The sequence below is a fragment of the Staurois parvus genome, unplaced genomic scaffold (assembly GCF_062004578.1).
Source record: "Staurois parvus isolate SC_StPar_1 unplaced genomic scaffold, SC_StPar_1.0 ptg000318l, whole genome shotgun sequence".
Classification (NCBI taxonomy): domain Eukaryota; kingdom Metazoa; phylum Chordata; class Amphibia; order Anura; family Ranidae; genus Staurois; species Staurois parvus.
Genome location: NW_028318114.1, coordinates 2,674,824 through 2,701,312, shown reverse-complemented (window position 1 = coordinate 2,701,312; position 26,489 = coordinate 2,674,824). Strand labels below are relative to the sequence as shown.

Genomic DNA, 26,489 nt, shown 5'->3' with positions numbered 1-26,489 from the left:
ATTAATATCTTCTTGACATCAAACACACTCATTAAGGAAGAGAGAGGGAACTAATAGTGTAAAATTGTATGGCAATTTTATTCATAAAAACAGTTAATAAATTACACTCACATTCCTTAGTGTCAAAGCCAACACTAGCTTGAACAGTGTATACAGCACAAATTCAAAAAAGCCCACTTCGGTGTCAGCTGACACCGACAGCTCACTGGCTGTGGTGACGTCACTCCAAAGCTCCACCCTATGCATTTCGTCACTTGACGTCCTCGAGGAAAAGAGTTCCGTAAAAGGGAAAAGAGTTCTGGACAGTCAGCAATCACCACAGGGGTTTACTGTAGGGGGGTTGAGGAAAGACTATGCCTGAATAGAGGCTGCGCAAGTGGGGGATATAGATTGTAGTAGCATGAGAGTCCACATAATGCATGAAGCAAATCTAATGGTGTTCCCTGCAAACAAGTCATATCCTGAATACTGTAGCAAAAGATCCATGTAAAAGAGGAACTTAAATGCTTTCAGAGAGGAAAAAAAAAGAAAACTCTTGAATTGCAGGTGATAGGGCAAGTAGCAGCTGAAGTTGGCCCACCTGCAATATGGAAGCATGATCTACGAACAGACGCGCTCCGCAAGAACCTGAGCGAGCACCGCTAGGCGAGATCAAGTCTCACTTCGCCCTTTCATTAGTACAAACACAGAACATCATGCGGTAACAGTTAAATCAACAATGACAAACATTCTAGATTTGTTTCACAGTGCTAGATTCCTCAGGGGCTGAACGACCCAAATGTCATCAACCCTTGATGTAAATAGCAATGTATGCTACTGGACTTGCACCTATTAGGATCCATTCCCTCTGCAGCATGTCACTGGGGTGCATAATGCAAGGGATGGCGGCCAATGATGGGAAATGCAATAAGACAGCTCCAGCATTATGAATAAGCCATCAACCCACTGCAATGAACAAAACTCAAGCAAGTTGTGACCATGCTCAAGGGTGAATGGATCTGCAAGCCAAACTCTGTTGTGCATCCAGACCACTACTTCTGTATGCCTAGTCATTAAGGTACACAAGTACAAGAGTACAAGGTACTGCAAGCAAGCCATTGTATAGCCATTACCTAATGTTCAGAACATGAAAACATGCAAAACTAACCCTGCAAGGGAGTAATAGTCACTGGCAACACATCCATGTTGTCATTGAGATTTCCGCCCTAGAAATGATTGGTTGTTTTATATTACAGGCAAATACTCCACAATCCTAAATAGGACAGGTGTAAATAAATCAGCACAAAGTATCTCTACAGTGCTCAGAGTAACATGAGATCTACCATACAGGTGCAAGGCACTCTCCTTAGCTACAGGCACACCAGTAGAAATGCCGAATTAACAATACATGCAGCACTTAGCTGTGCCAGATCAGGAAGGAGATCCGCAAAGTCAGTCTTTCCGGTGAATAGGTGAAAAACCTGGACTGCATCTGTCTGATTCCCTGCGAGGAGGACGAGGGGCTGGTGAGGTAAGGTCTAGACATCAGCGATGAGTGCGTGACCTTTGCGCTTTAGGTGAGGGATTACTGGATACTGTATTCCATGGTTCCAAAGGGAAGTAAAATGCATACCATTCGGGAAGTTTCATTGGGGGGATATCAAGTTCAGTGCAAAAAGCAAGGAGATCTTCAGGGGTGCGGAGAAGAGTAGTATGCACCCTAGAGGTTGCAGACAGACAAAAAGGAAACTTCTATCTATATGTGATGCCTCACATCCTAATAAGAACATCCAGCAGAAGTCGCAAAGCTCTACGATTTTGCCGTGTGAGTTGTGATAGATCCTGAAAATAATTTATTTCAGAGTCATTGTATGTAATGCGGTTCCTTTCTCTGGCTTTACGCATGATTTATTCCTTGAGCAGAAAGTTAACCAAACAGCATATAACATCCACAGGGGTTCTGAGTCTCGGAGCCATGGTCTCAGGGCTCTGTGAGCCCTTTCCAGTACTATAGGAGTATCTGGTGGATAGCCCATTAAATCATTAAAAATTGTGCACAGGGCAGGCTGCAAGGTTTCTGAAATACCCCACACTCCAATGTTATGGCGCCTGCCCCTATTGTCGAAATATTCAATGTGTCTATGCATGTCCAAAAGATGGAGTAGGTGGACATGATAGTTACACTTGTCTGATAGGTGACACTTGAGCTTGTCTGATAGCATCTGTGTGAAGATGGGAGGCCTGCTCAATTTCATCCAACCTGGAAGCCATAGCTTGTATGTCTGCTCTAAGCTCTAAGGTAGTGACTGTGTTCTTGATGTCAGAGGCCACTTTCTGGAGATCAAGGAGGTTCACACATTTAGTAGAGGAAGTGTAGGTGGCCTGGAAAGTGTCACCACCAGTGGCTGACAAGTCCAAACAGCTACTCGGGGATCGGGAGGTTCCAGTCTGGTAGGCCACATGGCTGCCCGAAGTCTGTGAGCGGAAGAGTTCTGGGATATGCCGGGAAAGTTGCGTACCAGGGTCACTCTGTTCCCAGGGGATCTAGGCACTCCGCCCGATCTTACCCATAGTCAGCCGGTGTTCATGGCTCTCAAAACAGGAGTAGTTTATCCCCCTTCATGCACGGCCATCTAAGGACAGCGGTCAGGTCCCGCCCCCTACCTATCCATTTTTCAAAATAACAGTTGCAGTGATAGGTATTCCATTTGTGTAGCTATTATGTAAGATATGTCTAAATGTTTATCTTTTGCATGGGATCTCTTTTAGTAATATAGGCTGCTGAGTCTCACAGGATGAAAGCTAATTACATACAACTGAGGTTGTTTTGGAATTCAACACTCATTCCTGAAGTGACCAAGCTTATAAATTAGATTTCTATTGAAAGCAGATTTGTTATGAGTAAGGCTTTGTAAGCCAAAATTCGTAAACTGCATCCATGATTTTTAATAAATAAATTCAGCCTATCTGTGAGACCAACTGCTGCATGGTGATAAAAGCCAAGAGGTGAAGATAAGATCGTTTGTTTGGTTAGTTTTGGAAAGAGTAGGATATAGTTGAAGAAGATTTAAAGTCTAAACTTTTACTTTTTTTTCTTGTTTAACCACCTCCCGCCCGCCATATAGTCCAATGACAGGCGCAAGGTGGTTCTCTCGTTCTGGGAGGATGTCATATGACGTCCTCCCATTCTCACCACGCATTCGCGGCTCAGGGAGCGTGCAGCATGGCGATCAGCGGTGCGCTGTGTCCCTCTGACACAGCGGATTACTGATCCATGGAAAGAGCCGAAGATGTTGGCTCGGTCATGTGATCAGCTATGTCCAATCACAGCAAATCACATGTAAACAGGGAAATGCCAGTTATCGGCATTTCTCTCCTCACGAGCTGTCACGCTGACAGAGGAGAGCCGGTAATCGGTATTCTGCGGAGGGGACATCTACACTGATTATCAGAGCACTGATGATCAGTGTAGCCCCAGCAATGCCACCTGTCAATGTCCATCAGTGCCAGCTGTCAGTTCTCATCAGTGCCACGTGCCAGTGCCCATCAGTGCCATATCAATGCCACATGTCAGTGCCTACCAGTGCACATCAATGCCACATATCAGTGCCCATCTGAGCTGCCATTCAGTGTCACCCATCATTGCCAGTCAGTGCCACCTATCAATGCCAATCAATGCCACCTAGCAGTGCCTCCTATCAGTGTGCATCAGTGCCATCTATCAGTGCCTGTCAGTGCCGCCTAACAGTGCCAGTCAGTGCCGCCTAACAGTGCCAGTCAGTGCCACCTATCAGTGCCAGTCAGTGCCGCCTATCAGTGGTTTTTGGTTTGTTTAAGAAAAAATAAAAAACCCAGAGTTGATAAATACCAACAAAATAAAGCTCTATCTGTCTCAAAAAAAATTTCATATGAGTACAGTGTTGCATGACCGCGCAATTGTCATTCAAAGTGTGACAGCGCTGAAAGCTGGAAATTATTCAAAAAAATGTTTGGGACTGCTGACATAGAGCTAGGGTTCTATTAGTGTGGGCAGGAAGTGATCCACCCAATCCATTGCCAGATTTTCCGATGTCATAGGATTTTATCTAAAATGGTCACCTCAATTTTACTGTGGATCATTGCCTGAGTGATCCTATTCAGTGATCCTATCCTCTGGCCAACCTGGACCTCATACAGGTGGGGTCCATCTAAGAAGAAGACCTTGCAATTTCACAAAGGAAATAATAGCTTGGGAGCGGCTATTTCCAAGTGTGGCAGCACTACCAAGCAGTGAGGGGTATCTGACCAGATCTGACCAGACCTACTGTAACGGAACCGGAACCCAGACCGCACTGAGTTTTTCCGTTATACCACAGCTTCCCCTGTCCGAACACCATCCACGGACCACACCCTTGAAATCCCTCAGGAAAAAGACAGCACCCAGCTCTTCTTAAAACAGGAAGCCAACTCTTTTTATTTTAACACAAAACACAGGATATATACAGAGGGCGGGGAAACACAACCAGGAACAGGAAATACATCATCACCCCTCCCCATCCCACCAAGACACAGAACAATGGGATGAAACACATGGCAAAGGACATTGACCAACCCCCACACCAATACACAAACAGTACATCCCATAATAGTTGGCTGGACAGGAAGACACAGCACAATGGGGGGTAGCACATGGCAAACAAACAATGGACAGCCATGTGGCCAAGAACAAAGGAACACACACTGTACACAAGACTCAGACATTCACATACACACCCTGTACCCCTTAACAGGCACAGGGTGCCTTAAACATAATGGGAATTTGGGAAGATGATACAGAGGTCCCCCCACCCCCAAAAGTCACTCCTGTTACATATCTCCCCTTTCGGCAGGAGACTAAAGCAGGAGTAAATCCCAGATGGATGTACTCTGAAGTTAGTCGGTACTTCCAGTCCCTCAATGCTGGCACCCACACAGTACCCCATGCAAATTGTCCCACACCAAGCGTTACTCACCCAGCCAACCTCTGCCTCTCCCATAGAACATACCTGCCGCTGGGGAGAAGTACAAACTGGTCCTTCTCCCAGAAATCCTCTCAGCCGCTGGGGAGAAGACAGGGTGGCTGGGCCACCTTCATCCTTCTGTGGGGGATCTGGGCTGACTTCCCAGCATCCCTGGGGTATCCAGGTGGTGGCTGTAGTTGCTAGGCAGAGGCCAGCGGCACTCTGCCCTGTTGCCAGCACTTCTGCTGGGGACCCCACATCTGCTCCGGCTAACTGTAGGGGAGGGAGGCCGGCTTCCTCCCCTCCCAGACTGTGGATCTGCTGCTGGGATGGAATTCCGCTGTCACTGTCCCCCTGGTGCACAGATCCTGGCTTGGGAGGGAAAACAGTTTCCTCCACTCTGGCTGACTGTGGGGGAGAGAGGACAACAATCTCCTCTCCCTTCTCACCCTGGGCCTCTGAAACTACCACAGGTGTGGGGCAGAGGTCAGTACCATTTGGCCCTGTTGCCAGGTCTACTGCTGGTTCCTCCTCAGCCAAGAAGTGTATCAGATCCCTGGTCTCTGGAATTGGTGTTTGGGGATCGGGGGTCACCATCTCCTGTCCGTGGAACTCAGGAGACATTACCGGTGCTGGGCAGAGTTCAGTACTGTTTGGCCCTGTTGCCAGGTCTACTGCTGGTTCCTCCTCAGCCGAGAGGTCTATCAGATCCCCAGTCTCTGGAATTTCCACTGCTGATTCTTGGGCATGCTGCTGAACATGTCCTAGCAGTTGCCTGTATGCCCTTTCTAGATCCAGTTCTTTCTTCAGCAGGTATTCCAGATCTGGTTTAAGTTCTGAGACCCCTGTGAGACTGAACATAGCCTCTCTGCCTTCTCGTAACTCCTTCAGAGTAGGTTCCCCTCTATCGCCAAACACAAAAAGATCTGTAAGGCTCTCCCACAGCAATCCAGGCCCACCAAAGTCAAGTCCCTCAGGAGAGCACTCTGTTGACACCCCTAAATATTCGAGCTCTGCGTACCACCGCAGAGCCCGATATCTATTGTCCAGTTCTATCTCCTGCTGGACCAGTCTGTCCAACTCAGCCACCCATTGCTCCTGGGGTTGCTCTCCTAGGAATGGCATCTGTGACTTCCGATTGTCCCTGGCCTGTTCCCCTGGGGTTGGGTAGCACTTGCCTTTGTCCATACCAGCAGCCTGGACCGCTCCTCTCCAAAGCACCTCCCAAATCCGCTGCCTGAGCTCCAGGTACTGATCCGTAGACACAGTCCTGGGGTATGTTGCAAGGACGATCTGCAGCAGCCCTGGGAACTCTGTTGCCAGGTCCATAGCTCCACTGGGGTGACTGACGTCTTTTCCTGCTCTTGAATCCCGGTGGTGGTTTGGATGTGTTTACAGCTGGAAGCACAATCCCACCGCTTGCCACCAATGTAACGGAACTGGAACCCAGACCGCACTGAGTTTTTCTGTTATACCACAGCTTCCCCTGTCCGAACACCATCCATGGACCACACCCTTGAAATCCCTCAGGAAAAAGACAGCACCCAGCTCTTCTTAATACAGGAAGCCAACTCTTTTTATTTTAACACAAAACACAGGATATATACAGAGGGCGGGGAAACACAACCAGGAACAGGAAATACATCATCACCCCTCCCCATCCCACCAAGACACAGAACAATGGGATGAAACACATGGCAAAGGACATTGACCAACCCCCACACCAATACACAAACAGTACATCCCATAATAGTTGGCTGGACAGGAAGAAAAAGCACAATGGGGGGTAGCACATGGCAAACAAACAATGGACAGCCATGTAGCCGAGAACAAAGGAACACACACTGTACACAAGACTCAGACATTCACATACACACCCTGTACCCCTTAACAGGCACAGGGTGCCTTAAACATAATGGGAATTTGGGAACAAATACAGAGGTCCCCCCACCCCCAAAAGTCACTCCTGTCACACCTACATAAGGATCTTTTATGTCCTGAGGTTACCCATTCTAATGCACATTGTGATTGTGTATCTGGTGAGTGCGCAATCTTTACATATTTTATCACCTCATCCACGGATCCAGCCACTGGATTTTTGAAGATCATCTGGGATCTTATTTGCACTCACACTATAGACTGTATTTGGTTTTAGTGTCCAACACCTATCAGTCACCAATTAGTGACATTTCTATTTGCACTTTGTCACCGATTTTATGTGATTTTCTATTATATTGCATTTTATATGAGGATGTTTGAACATAATATGTTTATACGATTTAGCGGATCATTTTAGCGCTGCACCCTGCTTTATTCTGATCCTATTTTTGATTTCTATAGAACAGAGTGATGGGGATTTCCAGGCCTTTGCTTTGGTCTGCTTCGTGGCTGTCAAGATTTGAATAGCAAGTTTCGATTGTGATTTTGTGAGATCAGGATGGCAATGATTCAGCACTGCAAAAGCAAGGTAGGGAGAGATTGGTTTATCAAACAAGGTGGAGAGAATTCTAAAGATATCAAACCAGAATTGCTACATGATCGGACAAGTCCACAAAATGTGTACATGTGTTCCCTGTTCACTGCAACCACGAAAGCAGGCAGAGGGGTAAATAGGAATAAATTTAGCAATTCTCGCTGGGACCAGATACCAACACAGGAGGACCTTATAGTTAGTTTCAACAGCTAGTATTATTTGTGAAGAAGAATTAGTCGTGGCCCAGATATCTTCCCAATCTTCCAATTCCAAGGTAATATTCAGGTCATTTAACCAGCAGATAGTGTAGGGGGGCAAACAGGAAAACGTGGTCGTAAGATGACAGTATAATAGTGAGATAATACATGGGGCATGGGGATCAGTGTTACAGATGCTTTCAAAAAGGGTCAGGCTGGTAAGTGAGGTGGAGGCTTGTATATATGGGGCAAAAAAGTGAGAGATCTGTAAATAGCGAAATAGTTCTCTACTAGGGATCTGAAATTGGTCCCATAGAGTTTGAAAAGGCTTCATAGTAGAGGAGATGACCAGAGTGGACAGTTTAGTCAAACCCAGGTGTTTCCAGATAACATTATTATTTTTTTTTTGAACAGCAAACTGATTTAAACTTATCTGCTCTGTGCAATGGAATTACACAAAGAGGGCCCGATCCTGCTCTTCTTGGGTCTCCTGCCAGTGCTCTTGGCTCCTCCTCTTCTTGGTGTGCCACCATAGGCGTGCCACTTCCTATCATGACACAATTGTGTGCTCGATCCCGAGCCCTGCTGTCTGTGTCCATTGACACAGACAGCAAAGCTCGGCCCTTCCTCAGTTTCCCACTCCCTCGTTACAGGATTTGACTGACAGCAGAGGGAAACAATGGCTCCTGACACTCTAATCAAAACCTATGAGAATGGGGAGAATGGCACTGCACTGAATCAAGCGAGGACTCAGTAAAGTATAAGAGGGTGAGGGGGCAATATTTTAACCTAAACATTTTTTATGCTTTAAAAAATGTTTAGGCTTTGAGACCACTTTTTAAACTGTCAGTTTTTTCCCATTTGTGTCCAACTAGGGAGAATTACTTTCTATTTTGCCCAGTACATATAAGAAAACATAAGAGGAAATCCCTCCAAAATAAGGAGAATCTCTTCATACAAAGGAATCAATGGAACACGTCTTCCCATTGGAGGATTTCCCTCTATTTATGTTCTGATAAGAACTCAAACTTTTGGATTATCTTTCATTTTCAGTCCTGGGACATTGGACATCAGCACAAATGGAAAAGGTAAATCTCCCCAACAAAGACATAGACATCAATTCAACCCAGATTAAAACAAAGTGTGAGGAACTGGACTGCTGTTTCAAATAGCTGTCCCAATGAGGCCTTGTTTACATAGGATGTATCAATGCGTCCCCTGCGTGAGGGCCATTTTTACCCATATGGGGATGCACGGGTGTTCCACGCATCTTCATGCAGGCAGCCCCACTGATGTCTAGTGGGAAGCAGTGGCTGCACGAACATAGCCGCTGATCTCAGTTCAACATCTAACATGGTGCAGGTGTATGGTCCAAACACAGAGAGTGTGCATGCTGTGTTGAGCAACATGGGTACTCACTGATACACCCCATGTGAATGAGGTCTAAGAGCTAAAGCCCAGGTCTGAAGAATATATTTTCTCATTTAGGCAGTTCTCCAGGGAAAGCCATGGAATGGCCCATCACTCTGGTAGACTGGAAATGTTTTGGTAGAGACTAGAAATTCGATTTATTGAGTTAGGTTTTCTGAAAATATGTCTAGCGCATTCCTCAAGCTCACCAGCAACAAAGACCTGACAGTGGTTCTAACCCTTCCCCACTCAATCCAAAACTTAAAAAAAAGGTTTGGCTTTAGAAACACTTAAACAAAGATGGAGAAACAGAAGGTTTTATGACAAAGTGTTAATATGGAGCTAGACCAGCAACACCTCAGACAGCAACTTTCTTATATGATGCTTTATTTTATTCTTACATTAATTGTCTGAATTTGTATTCCTATATGACCATCTCTGAACGTTGTGAGACACAGTTTATGTAACCACCTCCCAGCCGACTGCAATGCACTGCAGATGGCAGCCGCTGTAGGCAAAATTACGTACACATGCATCACTGCCTACTTCTGTGTTTCGGGCGCATACATTTGTGCCTCCTCTACAAATCAGGGATGGGAAACTAAGAGGTCTATTAGTAAAAGCAGCACATTTTACACACATTACACATAGTTAGGCACATCTTTAACCCCTTGATCACTCCAGAAATTAGCCCTTCCCAGCCAGTGCCATTAATACAGTGACAGTGTATAATATTATCACTGATCGCTGTATTAATGTCACTGGTGATGTCAGTGGCAGTTAGTCAGTTACTCTAGTGCCAGTTAGTTTCAGATTGCCTGCTGCACTATCACAGTCCCATTATAAGTCGCTGATCACCACCATCAGTAGTTAACTAAATAAATAAATAAATACATACATAAACATTCCAGTAAATGTATCATAGTTTGTAAGCACTCTAACTTTCATGCAAACCATTCAATATACATTTATTGGGACTTTTTATAGGAAAGACATGTAGCAGAATACATTTTGACCAAAATTTATGAAGATATTTTTTTTTCATTTATTGGATATGTTTTTTAGCAGAAAGTAAAAAATATATATTTTCGTTTTATACAGTATATTTATATTATATATATTTGTATACTTTCTTCATTTGTACCGCAAAAAATAAAACATCCAGTGGTGATCAAATACCACCAAAAGAAAGCTCTATTTGTGTGAAAAAAATTATATAAATTTTGTTTTGGGTACAGCATTGCATGACTGCACAAGTCTTGCGTTAAGGCTAATAATTACAAAGTCTCCAGCCTATCTGCTGGCTATCGTGGGCAATATATATGAGATGGAGGGAATGAGAGGGGCTAGGTGGCCCCATCAAAATCAAAACTTATCTTATCTTAAAAAAAAAAAGAGATTTGAGAAAAAAATGTCCTCTAAGGCACAAAAAAGACTGACAATCATTTTTTTTTTTTCAAACATCCAGGTTCTTTCCTCAAAACAACAGTACCAGCCACCCAGCAACTTCCCATTTCTATAAAAACAATTAATTAAAGAATAAAATGGTTGTTGTAAGGATTCTCCAAAAGCAAATAAAGGCATTTAAAGCAACCATACAGTGCACAGGAGTAAGGCAATCACAGACTGTAAAACTGAGTAAGATTGGAATTTGAAGAGTGGATTATGATATTTTAGACTTCTGTAACCTTCTCACCTTGCTCCACCCAGCTCTATCCTTCCTCACTCTGGACTTCTCACTCTGCTCCACCCATTTCTCTCCTTCGTCGCTTTGGACTTCTCACTCTGCTCCACCCAGTTCTCTCCTTCTTCACTGTGGACTTCTCACTCTGCGCCACTCAGGTCTCTCCTTCCTAGCTCCAAAGTTCTCCCCCTGCTCTGCCTAGGTCTCTCCTTCCTCACTCCGGACTTCTCACCCTGTTCCGCCCAGTTCTCTCCTTCCTTACTTTGAACTTCTGACTCTGCTCTGCCCAGGTCTCTACTTCCTTACTCCTGACCTCTCACCCTTCTCCACCCAGGTGTCTCCTTCCTCCCTCCAGACATCTCACCCTGCTTTGCCCTGGTCTCTCCTTCCTCACTCCTCCTAGGTGTCTCCTAGTCACGATCAGCGGGGAACCCAGGGTTAGAGGGTTGAGACAAACCATTTACCACTGACAGGGGTGCTTACAAATATATTTTTTTATTTACTGTTTATAAAGTGTGAGCTTGAGAGTGGCTTTAATTTTTTAGTGTATCCAAATCTGTACATCTAACACTCCCCTCTCCTCAGACTAGCAATGCTGATATCTCTGTTGCTCCTTCATTCAGAGTTGGGGCATGCTAAGCAACACAGGATTTGTGTTACTGGTCAGATCAGCAGGTGAAGAGCCTAAAACTAAAAAAGAAAGCTAATGCAGCCATCATATCTAAGGACTGGTAAACAGCAATATATTACATTTTTGGTTTTTATGTCAAACATCTCTGTGGCAGATTTGAGCAGTTTCACACAGTTTCACATTTGCTCTTTGTTCTAACTTGCTGTCCATGGTGAAATAGCAGACGTGGTAACACAAATGGTCAGAATAGCACCAGTTGCACAGCTCCCGATGTACACAGGATGATGTCTTTTGGCACACTGACTTATGAAAGTCGGTGTTCCCAGCCTTGTGCTGCTATCTGTTGGTGTGTTACAAAACTAGTATTGAAACATTTTGATACCACCTTGTTTTCCAAGAGAGGGACAGTTCCTCAAAATCAGGGACAGTTGGGAGTTATGTAAGGCTGGGTTCACTTCTCTGCTTCCACTATCATGCATTTTACCTGTGATTTATGTTCTTTAACCACTTGCAGACTGCCTGCCCCCAATGTACTGTGGATGGGCAGCCTGTACAGGCACAGCGATGTACCTTTTGGATGCTGGCCTTTTTTGGATACAGGGCGCACGACCCAACCCGCTCTCTCCTGCTGTGATTGTTCACAGTGGGAGTTTTTCAGCAGGTCCCAGCCAATGATTCATGGCTGGGACCTTCTGATTGGCTGTGTCCGATCACAGCCCAGAGCCTTGCATTGACAATCAGCACAGGGCTCTGTACAGAGGGAACAATTTCTCTGTTCTCCCTCCTGGCAGGAGAAAAGCTGCTGAAAAAAAACACACTTAAAGCTGTGTTCTTCAGATGCGTTTAGGCATGTTTAAACACTTTCAGGTACGTGGAGGTTTTTTTTATGAATTCCATTTCCCAGAATATTAATTTATTCTGGCCATTAGGAAGAATAAATGATTGAGCAATCCATGCATTTACTGTATGATCTGCATACATTTGTGGATTAAAACATTTTCTATGTCTGCAGGATGTCATTCAGATTGAGACACTGCTAATTCTACTGAGACTGTAAGTTATCTTGCCACAATTGGATCAGTTATAGAGATCAAGTACTTAAAGTACTTAGTTTGGAGAGGCAGAACACATCCTGTCCAAGAAATGCAGCAGGAAGTAAGAGAAAATCTCCATTAAGTGAGGATAATGCTCTCTTAATTATTTAATCTGTATATAATGATAAATAAATGATAGACAGTTATATTAGAAGGATTCCAGGGAGTCACAAGCAATATGTGTTACAGTACAGGGTGTGTCTGAGGATGTCACACTTCAGTCACCCACAAAAGTACCCAACCCCCATTTACAGTTTGCATACGTTCCAGTTCACTGCATACAGTGTGTGTCAGAAAATCCAGATGCTGGACCCTCTGTGTGTTTAAATGTCTTTGTTGATACGTTTTTATGTCTCTAAGAATTGCTCTAGACAGGAAGGTGGGACTGGCATGGTTCTTCATGTAAAACATCAATATCATACATTTAGTGGGAAGCAAGCTGCTGCCAGGGTGTGCAGAAAGGCACTCTTGAGCAAATGCAGGAGAGGGATTATGCCAGCAGTGATCATGGACTTTCATGGCTGACCAACATGAAGAAGTGAACAAAGAACATACTAAAATGACAGAAAGCAGGCTATAAAATCAAATTAAAAATATATGGGATGAAACCAGCCTATATCCCCGCGCTCAAGAAATGGTGAAAATATTGGTATACAAAAATAAAATAAAAGTGATTAAACCAGTTAATAAATATTTAAGTCAAGTTGCCGTTTTAAATAACCAAAAAATCTATAAACAGTGACTAAAAAAAGTACACATAAACAGCGCTATGTCAAAACATAATGTCCAATTGATATAAAAAGATAAAGGAAAGAAAAAACTTCCACCAAAAAAAATGATAAAATAAAATTATAACGTGAAAAGTTAAATTCATGCCAGTGGTAAGTGTCTCTTTAAGATAAAATGATCCACCATCCATGTGATCTTGCTGTGATTAAAACCCCATTGGATTCAACACTCACCAGAAGCTTACGAGTAACCAGCAGTTGAAAATTAGTAGGAATTCAATCAATCTCCTTAATAATGAATGGTTGTGAAATCTCGAACTTGATATTCAGCCAGCAGCCCAAAAGAACCTCCAATCAATCGATTATTAGTATCTCATACTCCGATCTACTCCTCATTCAGATTGAGAAATATCAATTCCGGGCAAAATAAAACAGCCACATAGCATGATACCGTAAAAACAATCATTTATTGCCATAGAAAACCTTCCCTAAGAAAATCACTCACATTGAGTAACATGGTAATGCCCTCAGAAGAAGTCGGTTATGATGATCAGTGCGTGACCATCTGTGACATCATAATGTACGTCGGGACCATGTGATGAGAGCACGTGATCGTTGTTTTAAGATCTTAGTTACCAGTGTGTGGTGAGACTGTCACTAGCTGTTGTGGTCGGAGGCCATTTTATTGGAAGTATATATACAGTGTGCATTACCATGTTACTCAATGTGAGTGCTTTGCTTAAGGAGGGTTTTCTATGGCAATAAATGATTGTTTTTATGGTATCACGCTATGTGGCTGTTTTATTTTGCCCACATATGGAATTGATATTTCTCAACCTGGAATGAATTGAACTTTTCACATTATAATTTTATTTTATAGTTTTTTTTCTTTCCTTTATCTTTTTATATCAATTGCACATTGTGTTTTGACATAGCGCTGTTTATGTGTACTTTTTTTAGTCTCTGTTTATAGGTTATAAAATCCTATACTTGTTGTTAGTGACAAATACAGGAAGTACAATGAAGTTGTATTTTCCCCTTAATTTGTCTGAGATAGAGACTGCAAGTCAAAAGATTAAAGTAGAACTGAAGGAAAAGCGTATTTTTTTTCATTTTTAATAGAGTAAGGGCAGATTATAACCTCTGACAGTTTTTACTTTCTTTTTGCCATTTGTGTCTCATTGAGGAAATTTTGCTTCACTTCCCATTTATACATACAGCAGGGGGTGAGCAGAAATCCCTCCAAAGTAAGGGAATCCCTGGTTGTCACCAGAACTTAAGCTCTAATTACAACTTTGCAACACAACACTGTGAAATTAAGGAGATGCACAAAACAAGCAGGATCTGGTAACCCCAAAATACGCATGGTATACAGCATTTATTTTTATGTACTCTGAAAATACAGGATATGAAAAAAATCACCCTGCAAAGAGATTATTTACAAGAGCTTTAAAGATAAAGTCACATAAATATCTAGAAGAACATATAGGGGTTGATTTACTAAAACTGGAGAGTGCAAAATCTGGGGCGGCAGTGCATGGTAGCCAATCAGCTTCTAACTTCAACTTGTTCAATTAAGTTTTAACCACTTCAATACCGGGCACTTTTACCTACTTCCTGCCCAGGCCAATTTTCAGCTTTCAGTGTTGTCACACTTTGAATGACAATTGTGCAGTCATGCAACACTGTACCCATAAAAAATTGTTATAGCTTTTTTGCACACAAATAAAACTTTCTTTTGATGATATTTAATCCCCACTGAGTTTTTTATTTTTTGCTAAATGCATTTTTCTTTGTTTCTGTTATACAATATTGCAAATACCGTATTTTTCGCTCCATAAGACGCACCTGACCATAAGACGCACCTAGGTTTTAGAGGTGAAAAACAAGAAAAAAAAATATTCTGAACCAATGAACTGCAGACACAGTACAGGGGATGACCAGAGACTGCGGACACAGTACAGGAGATGACCAGAGACTGCGGACATAGTACAGGAGATGACCAGAGACTGCGGACAAAGTACAGGGGATGACCAAGAGACTGCGGACATAGTACAGGGGATGACCAGAGACTGCGGACACAGTGCAGGAGATGACCAGAGACTGCGGACACAGTGCAGGAGATGACCAGAGACTGCGGACAGTGCAGGGAATGACCAGAGACTGCGGACAGTGCAGGGAATGACCAGAGACTGCGGACAGTGCAGGGAATGACCAGAGACTGCAGACAGTGCAGGGAATGACCAGAGACTGCAGACAGTGCAGGGAATGACCAGAGACTGCTGACCTTTGGGGAGGGAGGGGGAGCGGGTACCTGAATTTGACAGGTACCCGCTCCCACTTCCGCGGAGTTGCTTTCCCTCTTCTTCCCGGGCCGGCTTCTGTGACAGCCGGGTGCCCACTGCGCATGTGCGAGAAGCGCTGCGCTTTGTGAATTGCCCGGCGCCTTCTGGGACCTGTCATGTGTCCCAGAAGACACCGGATCATTCACAAAGCGCAGCACATGCGCAGTGGGCACCCGGCTGTCACAGAAGCCAGCGCTGGAAGACTGTGCAGCGCTGGAGCGAGGAACAGGTTAGGCCCTGCAGGAGAGAACAGCTGAGCGGCCGGCCCGGTATTCTGACATGGTGGCCACAAAAATACCGTACCGTCCGCTTTATATTTGCTCCATAAGACGCACTGACATTTCCCCCCCTTTTTTTGGGGGAAAAAAGTGTGTCTTATGGAGCGAAAAATACGGTAAATAAAATTTCTTCATACATTTAGGTCAAAACGTGTTCTGCTACATTTCTTTGGTGAAAATACCCCAAATTAGTATATATTATTTAGCCTGTAGGAAAGTTATAGAGTCTACAAACCATGATATATATATCTGACAATCGATCAGTCCTGATGTACTGATAGCCCATCTCATTTCTTGAGGCCCAAAAATGCCAGGATAGTACAAATTCCCTCCAAGTTACCCATTTTTGGAAAATAGACAGTGCAAGGTATTTATTAAGAGGCATGGTGAGTTTTTTTGGAGGTTGTAATTTTTTGTTACAATTTTTTGGAAAATGTAGACGTTAAAAAAAACCAAAATCACTTTTTTATTTATTTTTTTTAATTACAGCGTTATTATTATTATTTTCAAATTTCCAAAAAAAACTGGAAGCTGATTAGTTTCTATGTAGAGCTGCATCAGATCTACTCTCCATTTTTAGTAAATCAACCCCATAGATACAATTGACACAAAATCCTCAAATAGTCCTTGGGAAATAGAGGAAATCCCCTTTTAGACAGTTGTCACAGGAACAAGTGTACCCATTGGAAGATTTCCCCTCTATTCCTGTTTTGGTGACAGTCCAAAATTTTGAATTTTCTTTCACTTTCACTCTTACCACCAGGACAAGTAGAGAGGGAGAGAAACTCCCCAATGGGGGCACAGGTAGCAATAAAACCTGACAGGAGATATAATCCATCTTCACTCAGTTTTGTCTTAGTTACACTTTAATACATACAATTGAATAGCCCAGATAAAAAGAGTGTTGAGGTATCTGAATAAATAAAGTAAATGTGAAAAGTCAATAAAGAAAAAATAAACTAACTGCTTGTTACCCACTCACAGTACATCTACTGCAAGCGGGTGGCAGCTGCAGGCTTGGCAAGATACAGTACATGTACATCAACGCCCGATTCTGGGTTTTAAGGTGCATGTGTACACGCCCCCTGCTGACTCTTGCGGTGATTGGACATAGCACAAGTTTGTCAGCAGGTTTCAGACAATGATTTTGGCTGAAACTTGCTGAGGTCAATCACAGAACAGAGTTATGTGTTTACAAACACACAGAACACTGAGTAAACAGAACAGTGATCTGACTGTGTCTTTTCACTGAAAAGCAGGGAGAAAAAACAGCCAGATCTGTGAATAAAAGCAGTACATATTACACATTGTTAGGCACACAGTTAACTCCTTGATTTGCCCTTGATGTTAACCCCTTCCCAGCCAGTCTATTTAGTACAGTGTACAGTATTATATCTGATCACTGTATTAGTGTTACCAGCGACTTCAGTGTCAGTTAGTGTCCCTCCCAGCCAGTGTCTGTTAGTGCCAGATTGCCCAGCACACTATCATAGTCACACTATAAGTTGCTGATCACCATCATTACCAGTATAGCATTTATATCTGTGTACATTCCAATATATATACCATAGTTTGTAGGCGCTTTCACAGAAACCACTTAATATACACTTACTGGAATTTGTTTTACTAAAGACTTGTAGTAGAATACATTTTGGCCTAAATTTATGAAGAAATTAGATTTTTTTTTATTTTATTGGATATGTTTTATAATAAAAAGAAGAAAATATGTTTTTTTTTCAAAATGTTCTGTTTTTATTATTATTATTAACCTCAGTGTTAAGCAAATATCACCAAAAGAAAGCTCTATTTGTGTGGAAATGTTTCATTTGGGTACAGTGTTGCATGACCAAGCAATTGCCAGTTAAAGTAGCACAGTGCTGAATAGAAAAAAAAATACCCTAATCATAATGGGAGTAAAACCTTCTGGAGGTCAAGTGGATAAATGTGGATATACAGTATATTGGTGCCATGGTGTATGTGCCAATCTAGTCCTCTATTGCAATGGTGAACAAATGTGGCTGATATTGAGCTATGGGAGTGGCTTGGTGGCATGGTCCACCAACCTTTATTTGCAGGATTTTGCAGATCTTCTGTACTATAGAGAAGCAACTGTGCATGCACAGTAACTGATTTTGGGTCAGGCAAGTGATGACTGCCATTTTGCCTTAGCCTAGAGAGGCTACCACGTATGCTTACCATTGATACACCCGAGCACCTCGCCTCTTATCACCTATAGTATGCGTCTGCACACTTTGCCACTTACCACTACTGAACCTTCACAATGAATTTCCATGCACTGGCAAACTTTTGCTAGTCAAATAACAAGAGAACAAGACATAAAAAGGCTGATTAATAAGAGATAATAAGGCAAGAAATAGGTTGAGGGAGAATAGAGATGAAGATATGTAAAGCTAACCTGTACAGTAAAGTCTGATACACCAAATTTGATTTAGAAAGTACAACTTTACAGAACCACACCCTCTATGTTACAGTATGCCCTCATTTAACTGCCATTTATTGTATTTATGCTCCCATGTTTATGCTTTCATGTAAGCAACAGAGACTGCGGCATAATACATTTTTCACACTGTTGTAATTATTTGGACTTGCAGTTAAATATAGTTACTAAATTTAAAATTGCATTTTGAAATGAATGCAATTTCTTATCCAGTAATCTCCTACTTCATTCCTTTATCCAGGATGCTTATTGCATTTGACATGCACATAACCTCTGGAGGAGGACTCATCATTCAATTATTGAACAGCAAGTATGCAAAATGTGAAAGTCACACCAAATCCTTTCAGATAAAGTTTAAAATAATAAATGATTTACTCATGGACAGCAAACTATCATTTTGTTTATGTGGACTGGCATTGGAGATTTCTTGTTAGGTGCAGTATTTAACTTCTTTGGTTTTTAGCTTATTTAGTCCAGAAATACACAGAAAACCAAGTTTAGCTTTTATGTAAAACACGTGAATACAAAAAGTCCTAATCTTCATCAGCAATATTTTTATACATGTATTTTTTTAGCTGGTATGATGAGAAGAATCGGAAGGATGAGTGATTGCCTGTGTTTTCCTGTGATACTTGTAGTAACCAGAGAACCTGTTGTCTGCCACAATAATTGCACCTAGGAGATGTCCCCTTAGAAACCCATGAGGTTCTATCGCGCATGCTTGGACATTTTGAGGCCAGCCTGCAGGAAGTAAACATTGCGGTGAACTGCAGCTGCAAGAACTTGATAAGAATAGAGCTGAGGTAAGGTAGGTTAGTTAAGATCCGAAATAAACAACAAACCCATCTTAGCTTTTCTGCAGAACATATAAATAAAAAAAGAAATTTTTCTTACAAATGTATTTATTAGTTGACATAACTGTGGGAAGGAGTTTGGCAGAGTTGAGGTCTGAAAGGAAAAAATAAAGATAACATATCAGGATTAAAGTGTATTTCCACTTTTGCAAGCAAATTGGGATAACACCTACTTTAATTTTGTCACATGTTCTTATCAACATAGTAAAAAAAAATAAAAAAAAATTGCAAGTTACCCTTTTAAGTTTTTTTAGTTACTTAGAAATCACTACATGCTCTTCCTGCATTGCAATGTTTAGAAGGAGGCATGGAGTAATAATTAACATATTTCCTTGCTTCTACTGTTTTCACGGTTCTTCATTATCAGCTGTAAACTAGTTTTGAACACTGTCTGTCCTAGCAAAGGGTTAAAATTGTAGAAATCACCCTCCTGCATTTAATACATTAATTCCACAAGGTGGAATTGCTCAATCTATGTGGGGACAAAGACACTGTGAGACTGTCCAGAAGTTCTTAAAGTAAAAGGTCAAAGAGAGAGCCAAATGAAAAATTCCTAGGTGTCCAATGTCTTTATGTTTTTGATGATCAACTGGTTACAACAAGCAGGGCAAAGGACATCCAACATGTTTCGGGGGGCCACACAATCCCCCTTCATCAGGGCTAAGTAAAAGGGCAGAATGTTAAATGAACCCAACAATACTCCTAAGCAGACTGATCTGCAAGCAGAGATTGGCGATCAGCGACTTATGGTGGCGATCAGCGACATATGGCAATTCTCCGGGACTGCGGCGGACATTCTGACACTGGGGGGGGAACTGAATTGGGGTCACTGACATCACCAGTGACACCAATACAGTGATCAGTGCAAAAAAAAAACACTGACACTGTACTAATGGCACTGGGGAGGAAGGGGTTAACATTTTTAGGCAATCAAAGGGTTAACCGTGTGAGGGGAGTGTTTCACTAGGAGGCGGGGGGTGTTCTTCACAGGAAGACACTGACTGGAAAGCTAAACTCTGCTCTTCGGATCAGTGTGCTGGAAACTGACAGGGAGTAAACACTGCAGCCATCCTCTCTGTCAGTGATTGCCGGTAATCGCCGGCTCCAGCTGGTAATTGCTGGCCGGGACCATGTGATTGAAACCCGCGGCCACGATCAGTGGCGCAGGTAGGGCGGTCATGTGCCTCGTGCATGCCCCCTACCCGATATGCAAAATCACGTATATATATATGTGATTTTGCGCAGCGGTGCCACCCTGCCACAGTAAATGTACTGTGGCTGGTCGGCAACTGGTTAATGTATTCACATCTGTTTCCTGTGATTTCATTATAGATTCTTAAAAGCTAAGTTAACAAACAGAGCAGACAGCACAGTGCAGTAACCTATTTCATCTAATAATAAATCAATTTACTAATGTTGGAGCAGAACAAGATCAATTCTATCTGTCCTCTCAGGGTACCGCCCTGTGCCCAAGCATTTGGCTTCTTGTATGATTTTCTGACTTTGTCAATATACGTTCAACCACTTACCACCCACTCACAGTACATCTGGTGTGAGCTCCATGTTTTTGGGAGCTGTGATTGGACACAAAACATTTGTCAGCAAGTTTCAACCAATGATTTCAGCTGAAGCTTGCTAATCACAGAGTTCAGTGTTTACAAACAGACAGAGCTCTGTGTAAACAGAACATCAATCTGACTGTTTCTTCTCCCTGAAAAGCAGGGAGAAAAAAAAACAGACAGACTTGTGAGTAAAAGCGGCACACATTACACACATCACACTTGTTAAGCACACAGTTGACTCCTTTGTTGCCCCTTGATATTAAACCCTTCCCAGCCAGTGTCACTAGTGCAGTGTACAGTATTTTCACTGATCACTCTATTAGTGTTGATAGCAACATCAATGTTAGTGTCCCTCCCAGCCAATGTCTGCTATTGCCAGATTGCCCACCACACTATCACAGTCACACTAGGGGGTTTATTTACTGAAGATGGAGAGTGCAAAATCAGATTCACTTCTGCATAGAAACTAATCAGATTCTAACCTCAGCTTGTTCAACTAACCTTTGGTAATAAAGCCTGGAATCTGATTGATTTCTGTGCAGAAGCGAGCCTGATTTTGCACCCTCCAACTTTAGTAAATAAATCCCTATAAGCCTTTGATCAGCGCCATTACAAGTATAGTAAATTCCAGCATAAATACTATAGTTTGTAAGCACTATAAATTTCACACAAGCAAATTAATACACACTTATTAGGATTTATTTATTTTTTACCAAAGACATGTGGCATAATACATTTTGGCCTAAATTTATGAAAAAATTAGATGTATTGTTATTTTTTTTTAATGTTTGATCTTTCTTAGTTTATATATAAATAAATTAAGAAAAAAAACCAGTGATGATCAAATTCCACCAAAATAAAACTATTATGTGTGAAATAAATTATATTAATTTCATTTGGGTACAGTGTTGTATGGCTGAGCAATTTCCAGTTAAATTAGCACAGTGCTGAATAGCAAATAAATGCCCTGGTCACGAAGGGGATAATGCCTTTGGGAGGTCAAGTGGTTAATCTCAAACTGAACTTTTGGTTAAAATCTGCTAAATACAGTACATCCTAGGTGCATCAAAACAAAAAGTTGACAAAGTCTTACAGTTTGTTTTTTATAAAAAGCCACAACCCACGGAGAAGAGCCTGTCCCCTGACAGCATTCTGTAAAGAAGGACGCTTTCTCTGTGTGAAAGCAGTTGTCTCTGTGCAGAAGTCAGAAATAAAGGTCTTAAATCAACAAGGAGCATGAGCTTTACTGACTGCAAATCTCCTGTGGGGGTGTGTTGATCCTCTGTATAGAGACCACACCTTGCACACAGTGAGAACAGGTCCTTATCTGCATCATGGTGGTAGAAGACAGGCTTTAGAAAATGTGTTGTTTTAATTAATCTGGAATGTATTTCGCTGATCTAAACTGAAAATCTATTTGGATTTTAAAGCATCACAGTGTTTGAGTCCTACGTATATTTGAGTAAAATTGTGGTTATTTATTGCTTTATTAATTATTTTTTTTGTTTATCTAGCAAGCAAGGTTGGAAAATAAGTAAGGGGTACATGGTACTCCTTGTTACTCATTCATAAAAATGTTCAATGGAAAATCAAAACACAAACACCATTAAAAAATTATTTTTTAAAAAAACGCCCCCCTATGTAAATATCACATCAGTCATAACTAAGTATGTAGATCCAAGATCATTCAAGATTATTTATGCCCTGCCCACCTGATGATCCAACATCACGATGACCCTCCCCCATCACTGCTTCCATCACCTGTGATCCCAGGACATACAGCAGTCTTCTAGGGAGCCATCATTTGCAACAGTAATAGAGGTAGAAAAAAGTGGTGAGAGTAGTGGCGTCAGGACATTGTTCATCTTGATTGACGTTGGATTTACATTGAATAATATTGTTTATTTTTCTTTTTTAATAAAGGACTTTATCATGATGTTGGAATTTTCATTTACTATTTATCTTTTTATGTGAATGAATAACAAGGAGTACTATGTACTCCTTATTCCTTCATGTATTGGGAGAGCTGGACATCTGGGGGCAGTGGCACTTTCAGAATCTGAAAAGTTCCTTCAAATCCCCACATCCAGAAGGCCAGGGATGTAGGAATGAGATCATGGTCTCATACGAACACCCATGATCAGGGATTGGTATGAATATTTAATAATATTCCCCTGTCAAGTATTGGGAAACCCCTCTATTGGATTCAGGTGTTCCAATCACCTTCATGGCCACAGGTGTATAAAATCAAGCACCTAGGCATGCAGACTGCTTCTACAAACATTTGGAAAAGAATGGGTCGCTCTCAGGAGCTCAGTGAATTCAAGTGTGGCATCATGATATGTTGCCGCCTGTGCAATAAGTCCATTATAAGAAAATGGAAGCAACTAGAAACAACAGCAACTGAAGTGGTAGGCCATGTAAAATGGCAGAGCGGGGTCAGTGCATGCTGAAATACTCAGTGCACAGAAGTCATCAACTAGTTAGAGTGCAATGCAACTAGCCAAGTGCAATGCAAAGCATCAGATGCAGAGGTGTAAAGCAGGTTGCTACTGGATTCTAGAGCACTGGAGGTGTGTTAACTTGAGTGATGAATCACGCTTCACTGTCTGGCAATCTGATGAACCTGTCTGGGTTTGGCAGTTGCCAGGAGAATGGCACTTGCCTGACTGCATTGTGCTAAGTGTTAAGTTTGGTGGGGGAGGGGATTATGATGTGGGGTTGTTTCTCATGGTTTGGGCTTGGCCCCTTAGTTCCAGTGAAGGGAACTCTTAAGGCATCAGCATACCAAGACATTTTGGACAATTTCATGCTCCCAACTTTGTAGGAACAGTTTGGGGATGGTCCCTTCCTGTTCTAACATGATTGCACACCAGTGCACAAAGCAAGGTCCATAAAGACATGGATGAGCGAGTTTGGGGTGGAGGAACTTGACTGGCCTGCACAGAGTCCTGACCTCAACCCGAGAGAACACCTTTGGGATGAATTAGAGTGGAGACTGCGAGCCAGGCCTTCTCATCTGACATCAGTGCCTGACCTCACAAGTGCGCTTCTGGAAGAATGGTCAAACATTCCCATAGACACACTTCTAAACCTTGTGGACAGACTTCCTAGAAGAGTTGAAGCTGTTACAGCTGCAAAGGGTAGACCAACTCAACATTCAACCCTGCGGACTAAGACTGGGATGCCATTAAAGTTCATGTGCATGTAAAGGCAGGCGTTCCAATACTTTTGTCAATATAGTGAGGGTGTCTATGGAAAGAGTGAGAGATACGGTTCACATACAGCTCGTTTAGAACAAAAATGTTGATTTAGTTGCATTACTAACAATGTTTAACATTTCAAACTGCAGAATGGAGGGTTATGGAATATACCAAAACACATGTCCTCTTAATGTAAATAATGATGGTTTGCCAAAAAGTGCTGGAAACGGATTTCCAATGACACACACAAGCTATGGCGTAAATCTGGAAATGTAACAAAGTGTGCCAAGTAACCTCTTTTGTAGGTAGACTTTACTATGCATTGCCATGCTAAGGCTGACCAATACACATATTTGGAGCTCTTTGTGAAACTGCTAATTGTAATAGTCAACATTTCTCCTTTATATGAACCAGTTCTTCTGGAGTTGTTTGAGTCCTCTGAAGAAGCTGCGGAAGTGTTTACAGAGACTGCTGAGGGGGTGGAAATTTAGGAGGGCCAGAAAATGTGATAAAAAATAAAGTTTAATGAAAAAAGCATAAAAAAAATAAAAGTTTCACCAAAGTACTTAAACCCCAAAAAAATATTGAGATCCCCTATCCCCACCTAGGTGAACATACAAGCACATGTGAACATAGGCTTATGCATCAGGGGCATCTATGCATGAAAAAATCCATTGTGCTACACATGTGACATATCACTGCACATACTGGGGTCAGGGCAATAACTCTTGGGGTACTATTTATGGTAATTCCAAACTGATGATCTTTCAATGTCTCATACACACAGGGGTTATAATGTCCTTTTTACAGGTGTTTGACCTTTTTTATTCAGCCTGTAAAAGCACCTCTATGTTAACCTATGTGTCCATGCACATATACACATTTACAGACAGATTACATGAAGCTGCAAATAAAAACAATCTCCAATACATTCAGGAGAGGAGCTTTTAGGCAGAAAAAAATGTTTGAGCGTTCATTTATTTCAATGGTCAGAATAAGTTCATATTCTGGCCAATAGAATACATTTTCTGGCCAATGGAATCCATAAATAATCAAACACCTTGATGTGCCTAAACCTGCCTAAATAAATGTGAAATAAATGGCTTTAGACACATTTTTAAAGCTGCTTTTTCATGCCAGGAGTAAAAGGGAATTCAGAGGAGAATTCCAAATGCCCTGTGTGCATGAGCCCTAAAGCTTCACCTATAGAAAATTTTGGAAACCAAAGTTTGTCGCTCTTTGACGGGTACATGGAGTTTTATGACTTGACATTTTGGGTATCTATTTGCTTGGCACAGCTTCATCTTTTACATTTTACAAAAAAGTGCGTAATATGTTTTGTTTGTATGGCCTAAAATTAATTTTAGTGCATTCTTTAATGAATGTTTGCACTTGATAAATATCGGGTGACATCAAATCACCATTTTTTTTTAGTTTGCTTTAGAAAATATGTAATATTATGTGCAGGGGCGGACTGACCATTTGGAAACTCGGGCACTGCCTGAGGGCCCAGGGTCAGTAGGGGGCCCCATGAGGTGCCCCTGGTACCTTTTTCATAGGCTTTTTTTTAGTTTGGGCAAGGACACAGGGGCCCCATGATCTCCTATTGCCCAGGGGCCCCATAAGTTGTCAGTCCGCCCCTAATTATGTGGGTGTTAAGTAATCTTCAGGTCTAAAATAATTTTTTGCACAAAAAACAGCTCTGGCAGTGAAAGGGTTAAAGATATTAATTATTATACAGGTTGCTATATTGGTTCCCCTGTCAAATGTTCAATGATATTTGCCAATTTGGAGTCAATGATTTGCAGGGATGATAAATACAGAGATTATATTCAAAGTCCTCCAGCGCTTAGGTGAACCTGTGACTAAAGCTGCTAACACCTAACCATATACCAAAAAAATGGTCAACACAAATTGTAAAATGTGGTGCTGCACTAATAAACTATATGTGAACCCCAATACTTAGTATACAATAAATAGGTGAATAATATCCCCTTAAAATCAATAATAGATAACAAAATCAAATAAGACAAAAACCCCAGAACCTCTCCACCCCCTCTCCTAAATAAGATAATCCACAAATACACACAATATTAATACACATACATTAAATGCCGTGAAACTGAGAAAACTCCTGAACGACAACACCAGTGAAAAAATATAGTGACATAAACGCATGTAAACTTTACATGCCCTGGATAAACTAGTGTGAAAGAAATAATAGTGATCCCACTGGAGGATAAAGACAAAGTGAATCAGTGAAACCACTCCTTGTGGTAAACCTACGAAAAAAGAAGAAAGAGGAATCAAATGAATAAACACATGTATAAGCTCAAAATAACTTGCCAGTGATCCCAATATGGGATAAATAAAGTGAATCAGTGAAACCACAAATGTGGTAATTAAGAAAGAAAGAAAAAATCAGGCTCAATTCTTGTAAATCACTAACAATCACTATATACACAATAGTGACCCCCTACTGGGAATAGGTGAACACCAAAAAAAAAAAAAAAAATAGGCTATAGATGTGATACGTAACCCCAGATGGGGGTTCTAAATAAGCATGAAAATAAGTGACTTCAAACAATGCTTCACACTTTCTGTATATCCACAA

At 41.8% G+C, this 26,489-nt stretch overlaps 1 protein-coding gene across 2 annotated transcripts in view; it reads right to left on the bottom strand.

Annotated features, from left to right (window-relative positions):
- The window catches only part of LOC149457496 (beta-1,3-galactosyltransferase 2-like), a 46,970-nt gene that overhangs the window by 14,979 nt on the left and 5,502 nt on the right, over positions 1 to 26,489 (bottom strand). Inside the window, exon 2 of one of the 2 annotated variants that reach the window (XM_089683635.1) lies at positions 19,151 to 19,204. The exons of the other annotated variant lie outside the window; for it this stretch is intronic. The gene's annotated coding sequence lies outside the window, so the exon portion shown is untranslated. The remainder of the gene's footprint in view (positions 1 to 19,150; positions 19,205 to 26,489) is intronic. 2 annotated transcript variants of the gene reach the window in all.